Source organism: Aegilops tauschii, chromosome 1 (genome assembly GCF_002575655.3).
Source record: "Aegilops tauschii subsp. strangulata cultivar AL8/78 chromosome 1, Aet v6.0, whole genome shotgun sequence".
NCBI lineage: Eukaryota > Viridiplantae > Streptophyta > Magnoliopsida > Poales > Poaceae > Aegilops > Aegilops tauschii.
The window spans coordinates 339,909,721-339,919,330 of NC_053035.3; positions in this window are offsets into that span (position 1 = coordinate 339,909,721).

The following is a 9,610-nucleotide window of genomic DNA, read 5'->3' on the forward strand; positions in this document are numbered from 1 at the left end:
ATCGGCAAAGCCGAAATGGTGCTGGGAGAGACTACAAAAGCCATTATTTTCACAACATGCAAAGGGTCTCTTACATGCGATAGTGCGCTCCAAACTGAATTAGCTGCTTGGTGTGAGAGAATTGCATTGATTTTAGAGCGTACAATTCATTCTATTATTGCTGAGATGGACTATGCAGAAGTCGTAACCATGATTAAATTTCCAGCTACAGATTAATCGTACAATATGGCCTGGATACGTGATCATAGAGTCTTCCATGCCAAAGAATAATCATTAGAAACAAGAAACATAAGAGTTTTTATATGCTAATAATAATAACTAGCCAATATGTCCGTACGTTGCAACGGGAGAAAAAATCATTGCACTCGCCTAGCCTATAATAAGTCTGGAAAAATGTGCTTTCAGCTTACCATATTCTTTGAAAGACAACCAAGAAATATATGCATTGTTTGGTTTGTGTCAACACTCGTGCTTTGCTATGGAACAAACATCAACGGCTATGATTCAGATGACACAACACCCCTGCTTCACCACAAAACAATAGTTGCCACGATGAATTGCTAATAATTCATATCTTTATCTACCAGCTAAACTATATAATGGAAATCATTGACTATGAAAACTTGAAAGTAGCTAAAGAATAAATAGGAAGGTAAATAATCCAACATTGGGTGTGGCTAGGTCTTAGTCGACTGAGACTTCAGTCTCGGTCAAGTGACATAACATGTACAAAAGAGAAGAAAAAACTGAAAAGAAAATTTTGCACAAATCTCGATGTAAGATCTTGCAAATATAGTATCAACTGAGACGTAACCAACTCTCAGTCGACTAAGATTTAGCAAGACTGTTCAACATTCTAAGTCATGTTTTGTCAAATGGGACCTAAATTCAAAACCCTACTTAGTTAAGATTTAATGATTGCACAAAATCCACACTTTGTGTAGGAATAACCTGTCCTCTTTCATCTATCAGATTATTTATGTGGGGCCAGGTGAACTTGTAGTGCAACAGCTCTAACTCTACCCGTTATTTACTTGTAGTGCGGACCCTACTGGTTTCCTTCCAATGAAATTACACGCGCTTTCCTTAGCTGCAAATCTAAAATTCCCATAAGGGGCCTACAACCAACAGAGAAGCAACTCGTACGGGTGGTTGTTCGGTCGAGACTTCTGCGCAAAGGTATTGTGTTCGACTCTCACCCCCCGCCCGCGTTTTATTCTATCACTGGACCACATTTTTTAAGTGGACGAAGGGCGACCATTTAAATTATAGAAAATTCTATCTTTTGAGCAGAAAGTGTATGGTGCACTGGCGGTTGTTCGCTCGAGGCCTCTGCATAGAGGTTGTGGGTTTGACTCCCATCCGGATCGCTTATTTTTTTATCACTTGACCCCCTAAACCAGAAACGCGGGTTTATTACCAAAAAACTCATGGGGGTTCTGCAAAACGCCACGACGGATCAAGAATACCTATTTGCTTTATTAGTAGGTATAGATATGCTACAGAAGTACAAGAACTAGAAAAATAACCGAGACGAGATGAACCAACAAATTATTGAGCTTGTAATACAAATACCAAGTACAGACGCCTTATCCCAACTTATAAGGAAATCATTTCGTCAAACGTATAGTACAAAAATCAAATACTCCCTAGAAGCGTATAGATAGAAAGGCTCAATGGCAATGGACATATTTGCAGCGGAGCCACAACCTCAAACATTGTTCCTATACTTATCTGCACTACAAAGGATAGAGAGTGACCCATGTGCATTGAGGGATACACTAAAGTCAGTTATGTGCCTCAGCTTGGTTTGAGAAAAAGGCAAAACCAACTATTTATATACCTAACACACCAACAAATCAAATGCAGCTTCCACTACATGTCAGTAGCTCCAGAAAAAACATAAATATGATACAATATTTAATTGTAAGCATACAACAAATAGTACCACTCAGAGTTTGTTGTTGCCATTCCTCAAAACAGAAATTTTCTACCTTTTAAAATTACAACAAAGAGTATCATTGTTTAAGTTTCTAAGAAAAAGGAGAAGAAAAGTTGAGAACCGTGAGTTCAACATGAGATTTGAACTTACAAACAGCTACTATGGCGAGGATAGGGAAGTGATCATTTCAAGGAGATAACTTTGTCTACCTTTATATTCTCTCATGTTGAATTTTGAAAAGGTTTTTTTTGTTATTATGTTGACACTATGACAGCATGTTTATGCCAGGATAAAATCAACACGACCAGTGAAACAAGGATCATCAAATCACATATTTATATAGGATATAAAACAAATACAAGAGAGGCAGCTAGAAAGGCAAATAAGAAACCTTGATCCGGTACAAAGAAGCAGCAACCTCAAAGATATACGCCCTGCAAAATAAAGTAGAAGAACTTATTAGGACTAAGAACCATGATAACTACTTAGATGCTTTGCATTTAGCATATTAGTCTATTAAAGACTTCAAAACGTAGTATTATGATGATGACCAAAAGCCATCTATCGTGCACTGAGCACTCTAGTTGATGGTCAGAACATGAGTTTGGTTTCTTATGAGGCATTAAGTCCATCTTTGTAGATGCCTGACAGAGTGGCCTCCTTAATCCATAGGATGAGCATTTTAGGATTATTTGGAGACCACCTTCACAAAATTCACCTATGGATCTGTAGGTTCCAGTGCTAACTACTTGTATAGTTTTTTTTACAGAACTTTGTGACAAAAAGGACAATTAAAACTGGACAGGACGAGCGATATTGGATTCAAGCAACCACTTACACAAAATCCACCTTTCACAAAATACTGGACCGACGAGCGGTTTGTAATTTTAAACGAGAGATTGAGTGAGTTAACTACTTTTATAGCCTTTCTAACAAAACCTTGTGCCGAAAACAACCATTAATACTGGTCCAGACACGAGTTATATTGGATTCAAGAAAAACACATATCTGTAGCTATAAGCAATGCCACTTACCTTAACTTCAAAGGTAACACTGACAAGAAAAGCAGGCAAGATCAACAAGAGCACCAATTCCTAGCAGCAGCAAGAACGAACCGACCAGTTTCTAGCAGCAACAACAAGATGAACCGGAAGAAAAGGTGCTCGTTATGAGATGGGCATTTCATCGAATAATAGGAAAATACGGGAATGACACCTCACCTCAAGGATGAAGGCAAGAACTCGTAAGAATGGGAATGCAGAACAGAGGCTTGTAGCTTCTATTCTTCAATCAGTCAGTTGTTAATTTGTTGTTTCATAACTAGTTCAGTAAGGGTTTTTTTCCCGGTTGGCCGGATTATCTGCCGATGATATGATTGCTGTGAATAATATGTGTTGCCTATGTGCTCATGAAACAAAAAAGTCTTCAAAAGGTGGTTTTCCTATGCATTTTGAAATGCTTAAAGTAACCTGTTGCATTATTTTACTTGTGTCTTAGTTCTTCCAAACATATAGTTTTTAAATATAGTGGAAGTTATTTACTCAATTCTACAATTTTCAGAAAAAAGCGTGGTATCAAAAAAGAACGAATAGAGAAAGAATCAACATGGATGTTGTCCTGGTTTTATCCCATCCTGGAGGTATAATTCTTTTCACCCAATACTGTTATGAAATGTCTTTGAGATTCCAAGATGATTTATCTCCACCATTCTTTCGTTGTTCCATAGTTACCTTTTCTATGCATTATTCTCCACTAGTTCTGATTTATCTGTCATCTCACCTCATTTTGTCAACTACTCAAGTGAAAAAAACTATCAACAGATAATCTCATGCTTAACCCAATGGAACATAAATAATCTTGGTAGATCCAACTATGGAAGGAAGCAATTCAACATTATCACCTATTTTCTTTACATTGCATGCCTGAGAAGCACAATCCTATTTCTTTACATCCAGCCTTTTGTTTAATACTTGAAACTGCAAATGAAATTCCAAGAATGCTTTGTTCAAGAACAACTATGATTGATCCTTGAGAAATGTGCAGGTACATGATACGTTCCAACGTATCTATTTTTCCTAACGCTTCTCCTCTTGTTTTGGACTCTAATTTGCATGATTTGAATGAAACTAACCCCGGACTGACGCTGTTTTCAGCAGAACTACCATGGTGTTGTTTTTGTGCAGAAATAAGAGTTCTCGGAATGGAACGAAACTTTGCGAGGAATTTTTACCCAATAAAAGAGAATTTCTGGAGCCAAGAGCCACCTGAGGGGGCACCTGGGGTGGGCACAACCCACCAGGGCGCACCTGCCCCCCAGGCGCGCCCAGGTGGGTTGTCCCCACCTGGTGACCCCGCAGACCCTAAAACCGATGCTATAAAATCCTATTTAAAAAAAGGGAGAAAGAATTATCGCGTTCCACGAGATGGAGCTGCTGTCACCTCCTGTTCTTCATCGGGAGGCCAGATCTGGAGTCCGTTTGGGGCTCCGGAGAGGGGGATATTCGCTCTTCGTAATCACCGACCCTTCTCCATCGCCAATTCCATGATGCTCCCCACCGGAAGTGAGTAATTCCTTCGTAGGCTCGCTGGTCAGTGAGGAATTGGATGAGATTCATCATGTAATCGAGTTAGTTTTGTTAGGCTTGTTCCCTAGTATCCACTATGTTCTGTGATTGATGTTGCTATGAGTTTGCTATGCTTAATGCTTGCCACTTTGGGCCCGGGTGCCATGATTTCAGATCTAAATCATTTATGTTATCACCATTATATCCATGTTCTAGATCCGATCTTGCAAGTTATAGTCACCTACTACATGTTATGATCCGGCAACCCCGGAGTGACAATAGTCGGGACCACTCCCGGTGATGACAGTAGTTTGAGGAGTTCATGTATTCACTGTGTGTTAATGCTTTGTTCCGGTTCTCTATTAAAAGGAGGCCTTAATATCCCTTAGTTTCCAATTGGACCCCGCTGCCACGGGAGGGTAGGACAAAAGATGTCATGCAAGTTCTTTCCATAAGCATGTATGACTATTTATAGAATACATTCCTACATTATATTTATGAACTGGAGCTAGTGCCGTATCGCCCTAGGTTATGACTGTCACATGATGAATATCATCCAACAAATTACCGATCCAATGCTTATGAATTTATCTTATATTATTTCTGCTAAGTTACTACCACTAGTACAACGAGATCCTAAACAAACGGTTTTTAACCCCTTTCCGCGACGGCCTTTGGAACCGTCGCGAAGTGAGTGTGGGCCATAGGGGGTCCTTCTCACACGACTCAGAAACCGTCGGGGATATGCCCTCCTGGCACACACGCTAGGAAAAATGAGGTCGTGTGCGACCGGCGAGCGTTTAAATACGGAAATACGTACAGTAGAGCTAAAAAATACAATTATACGACGAAATTGTTTCCAGTCGCAAGTACATCCCACACAGTCAGTCCCCGCTAAACGTTTTCGTTCATATGTACATCCCAAACAGCCGCTCCAAGGAAAACGTTTCCGTTCATAGGTACATCACACACAATTTTCCCAGTTAAATCGTTTGTGATAGCGTTTCCATTGCACACGGTATTAACAATTTTATCTTTTGCGTTATTGAATTCATCACACACGGTGCCTAGAAGAAACTGTGTGTCAAGGGATGTCCATCACACACAGTTTTTATGTGGTAAACGTTTGCGCCAGGTGGCCTAACACAAACAGTTTTCAAGAGGATATCGTGTGTGATTGTTCGTTAATCTAACATGGTTTACTCCTAGAAACTGTGTGCGTTATTGAATGCATCGCAAACGGTGTTTTCTCAATAACCGTTTGCAATAGAAAACCCAATTAGTAGGCTAATTATCCGATTATTCATAATTCATTTATTAATCTAATTAACATTTCATATTAAGCACACAATATATTACATTTTCATAATTGAAATACATCAGAGTACAACATCATATAGCTTCAGCACTCAGCTACCCCATTACACAACTACATCAGGACCAAGTTTCACATGCAACATCTATAACCTTTCGAAATTAGCATCATAGACGGTACATAGACAGATGTATTTCATCTGGAAAACTGCTAAAGCAGAAGGCGAATATTGAGCCTTCATTGATGTTGAAGGTCTTTGTAACTTTAGGCCAGTGCCTGTGGATGACTGACCGTCCATCCTTCGTCCTCTTCAGGAACACTTCAATATCGAACCGTGGGTGTTGTATGAATAACTTCCTCGCCTTCTGACCATACAGGTGGTTTGAGAGGTAATCATCAGTGAACTGCTTTGGAAAGGCCTAAAAACAAGGATGTGCATAAATATCTTCTCTATATTGGAAATGGGGCAAAGGAATAAAAAAAGGCAAGGTATAATAGTTAGTACCATCCTGTAGTGAACTGATGTCTTCTTCATTGTGCAGACAAAGATCTTGTTGTTTTTTGTTGCTAATTTCTTTATCCTAACAATCTTTCTGAGTTTCTTGACTTGACTGATATTCATGGACAACTCATTTCCCCATATGCAAAAAGGGTCGAACAGTGGGTCAAAACCTCTGACAGCAGGACCTACATGTGCAAGACCAAATTGTTAAAAACAAAAATATTAGAATGGTTCCTGCAATTGCACAATAATGTGCTATTAGACAACGGACCATGCACGTGCTAACCTCGATTGTAAACCTCGGTGCTTCCCATTGTTTCCTTGCAACACATATAAGGTAGTTAGTCATTAGGTTAAGTAAGGGTTCGCATGCTATCAGTAAAATATGTTGATAAAAAATAAGCACATTGCAGATTCATCAGATTAATTCAAGCCACATGGAAAACCCATTTATCCAAACCAAGCATGATTAAGAACTAGGAAATATAGCACTTGTATATGTTTCTCATGTATTAAGTGCAACCAAATTTGATTTATTCCTCACATGCACAACAATACAAAATTCTACCCACGACAATTGAACATCGCAGTGTAGAATTGAACCAAGCAGTTAGCTAAACACCACAACAAATGAACCAAACATTAACTGAGCACCACATTGCACAAAATAACATACTCCTAATAGAAGATCAGACAGTTAACCAAACCAAGCATGCTTAACAACTTGGAAATATAGCAATTGTATTTGTTTCTCATGTATTTAGTATAGCCAAATTCGATTTATTTCTCACATGGTATACAATAACAGAATGCAGCCACAACAATTGAACATCGCATTGCAGAATTGAACCAAGCAGTTAACTAAACACCACAACAAATGAACCAAACGTTAACTGAGCACCACATTACACAATATAACATACTCGTATAGAAGATCAGACAGTTAACCAAACCAAGCATGCTTAACAACTAGGAAATATTGCACCCTGAAGAATTGAACATCACATTTGCAGAATTGAACCAAGCAGTTAACTGAACACCACATTGCACGACATATAGAACATATACACTATAGCAGAAGATTGCATGGTAAAGTAGATAACACAATTCACTAGAATTTGTTAAGGAAAGGCAATAGCTAGCAAACGATGGCCTCGAGAAAACGCCACGAACTGTCGTTTAAAGCAGCCAACCGCGTCGCGGCGTCAGCGCGCGCGGCGTCAACGGTGGCCTCGACGGCGAGGTGCTCCTCCAAGATCTGGGGGTCGGCACGAATGGCAGCCATTGCGATCCGCTGCCAAATGCTCCTCGAGATCCTGGCTATACTGCGTGCACCATGGCTTAGGCCGGCGCTTATTTGGTGGAGGGGTCGGTGATTTGGGTGGAAGGTGTCGCGCTCGCGCCGGCGGTCGGGGCATGTGGGATGTGGAAGAAGGAGGAGGATGGGGGTCGGGTGTGAATTACCTGCCTAGATAGACGAGGACGAGCTGCGTGAAGGTGGGTCGCCAACAAGGAGGCGGCGCTGCAAGCAAGGAGTGAAGGTTTCAACTTGGAAAGGAAGGCGGAAAGAGGGGGAAATGTGGCTTTTGGTAAGGGGGAGGGGTGGGGAGGTAGATATTTCCGCGGAAGCCGAAAATTTGGAATCGCTTCAGCCAAAAAACTGGCGCGCAAAGTGTCATCAGACACGGTCCCTTATTCAGAACTGTGTACGATATGTGGACATCAAAAACGATTCAGATAGCTTAACCCGTGTGTGATGAGTTTGAACGTCAAAAGTTTTGGTTCGAATTTCCATCGTTACAGTGGTCATCCACGTCATTGCATAATTTGGGTACACAAAGGAGACTACAGCACACCCACACTTCTTAATCAAGCAAGTTCAGCAATTAAACGGAGCTAGCTGACCTAAACATTACTCTAACAAATTAAAGACCGCCGCTCTTAATTAAACAAAACAAAGAGTACTACTACGGCTGGTGCTCGTCGATCTCCACCGCCGCCTCCATGTCTAGCTCGCGCCCGACGGTCTCCTGGGGAAGGGGCTCCATGGCATTCATCACACCATACTCGGCAAGCATCTCGCCATCCGTGTCCGCCATATCTTTGGAATAGGCCGCCACGAGCAGGGTGTGGGCGGCCGCGATCTGGCCTTTGGCGGGCTCCTTCGTGGCAAGGTATGTCGCGCAGGAATGGATGGCTGCTCGAACTCTCTCGGCGATTGCCACCTCTTCGGCGGTGGGTTGCCGACCGTTGTCGGAGAAGCTTCCTTTGATTTGTGCGATGAGCACCATGAGCTGGGCGTGGACAACCTCGACATGGTGGCGGGCGGCCTCCATCAGGGCTAAGGCCGCCACTGCGGAACGGACAGCTGTTGTGCCGCTCTCGCCAGTTGCTATCCCCAAGGTAGATGATGCTGTCGCCGCCTGAGAAGCAACCGCGGCCGTTTGGGCTGCCTTGGCCGCCCGGACGCAGATTGTGGTCGCCCTCACGAAGCTTGTTAGCACGCGCCTGGCGGCTGCGGCCGTGCTCTCACCGGAGTGGGCCGCCGAAGTTTCCCTCATGACGCGGGTCCACGTCCCCATCTTTCACTGGCGATGATTGAACAGTGAAATGATATTTGGGGAGTGAGCTAGTGTGCTTGAGACGCCGGCTGTGGACTGCAGCCGACACACCTTCTCGCGTAAGCCATAGGCGTACTATACACCGACGGTGCTCCAGGATATTTTGTGCTGCATCTCACACGGTTGCTGATAATAAACTGTGTGCGATCTACTTGATTTTTCATCTTGATTTGAATTACATAATGGGGTCACAGCGGCAATGGACGGTGTTTGAATTACTAGACCTTTTATCTGGAGTGAACATGCAACTATATGTGTGTCGTAAAAAAATTGGAATTATTCAGGGTTCGTTTCAACGTTTTTATACATTAACTTGGTTTTGTAGGCATTTCAGGTGCATAATTCAAATTTGAACTACATGCACATGCTCTAGTGCATATAAACTGGTTGAAAAATCAAATCTATGTCCTTGGTTGCATGCTTAGGTCCCATGCAAGAAATGGGAATGAATGTCACACACCCAGCCACCGTCACTTGGCCGCAAACATTGAGATACTTGGTTTTTAAATTCTAGTAAATCTAAAACTCGTCTGAAATTCATGAAACTTGGCATGCTATCAAGGAGCGGCATCAACATGTCATGGTAAAATTTTTGTCCCATTTGGGGCAGGTTTGGGTATAAGCTTCTCACAAACGAGAGCTTCTCACAACAAGCATGATGGTTTC